This window comes from Lacerta agilis, chromosome Z, assembly GCF_009819535.1.
Source record: "Lacerta agilis isolate rLacAgi1 chromosome Z, rLacAgi1.pri, whole genome shotgun sequence".
NCBI classification, from domain to species: domain Eukaryota; kingdom Metazoa; phylum Chordata; class Lepidosauria; order Squamata; family Lacertidae; genus Lacerta; species Lacerta agilis.
Genome location: NC_046331.1, coordinates 19,622,391 through 19,623,650, shown reverse-complemented (window position 1 = coordinate 19,623,650; position 1,260 = coordinate 19,622,391). Strand labels below are relative to the sequence as shown.

Genomic DNA, 1,260 nt, shown 5'->3' with positions numbered 1-1,260 from the left:
GCTATGTCCACCCACTACTTAATAGTCTATATGCACCATGTCTTGCAAGCGAGCCAGGACTCACTGCAGAATGGAAAGAAGCATATCGGCTGCTACGTCCTGCTCTTGCGAGTTGCTCGCTGCCCCTTACAGGAGGCAGAGGAATCACCAAGAAACACCAACTGGTTATACGGTTTTCCCCAAATAGGGATGTTTTCCAGATAACATTTTATGAAACAGTTATCATAATGTGGACTTCAGAACACTGTTTGGCATCCTTGCCCGTTTGAGTTCCCTAAATCAGTTCTTGAGTTTCATTCTTGGCGATGATGACGATAACACTCGCAATGCTTTAGAGAGAGAGAGAGAGCGCAATACTGTTCCTTCGTTGCAATTTAATTATTGATTTATAATCATTCTATTTTTGCTGCAAATGATCCCAGTGCAAAGTAATTACGCGTGAATGGCAATAGTCGCCACCCATCGGTTTGTGTACAGGTTTTATGCTACTATTGTTTTACATTGTCATGTCAGTATTTAATGGAACACCTGAGCTAACAAATATTTAAAAGAAAAAAGAAAAGCAGCAGCCACCACTGAACCCTCACCCAACCCAAGTAAACTGGTCAGGGAGATCTGGAGGGTAAGTGTTATACCCACTATTTAATAGAACAAAATGCAACGGAGCAAAAAAAAAAAAAAAAGAGCGATAGAGAAAAATGGATGTGTCAGAAGTGGGATTCGAACCCACGCCTCCATACAGAGACCAGAACACCCAGCCCCGCTCGCGGGAAGGCGCCTCTATACGTCCGCCTTGAGTCTGGCGCCTTAGACCACTCGGCCATCCTGACACTGCGGGGAAGAAGCGTGCAAAGGGACTCTCAACCTCGCCGACGCAGCAGGCCTCGGTTTCCCTCGCTCCCGGTCCTTTCCTGAACCCACAGAAGGTTCCCATGGACCCCGAAACCGGTCAGAGGGAGGCCAGCCACAAGCTACTCTTCCCCAAGAGAACTTGGGGTGCCGGGCTGGGTAGCGTCACTCGCCAGTTCTTCCAGCCAAACTACATTTCCCAGCATGCTCTTCTCGGAAGGCGGGGGGCGCATGCGCTGGCCATGGCTTGCTCGGCTGCGGCCATTGTGCTCTTCACCTGTGCTTGACAAGGACGCCGGGAGAGGAACTCTGAGGGGCTGAGTCCGACCCTGAGGCAGAGATATGTTTTTTCCTTTGGCGAGGGGAGCTCTGGGCCTCGCGGGTGAGTGTGCAGGGGAAGGTCGGCCCTCC

General features: G+C 50.3%; 1 non-coding gene across 1 annotated transcript; it reads right to left on the bottom strand.

Annotated features, from left to right (window-relative positions):
• Window positions 1-705: 705 nt before the first annotated feature.
• On the bottom strand, window positions 706-830 carry TRNAL-CAA. Its single transcript has 2 exons — window positions 793-830; window positions 706-751 (listed from the first exon to the last, which is right to left on the bottom strand). It is a non-coding gene; the product is annotated as a tRNA-Leu (tRNA).
• Between the last annotated feature and the right edge of the window lie 430 nt (window positions 831-1,260).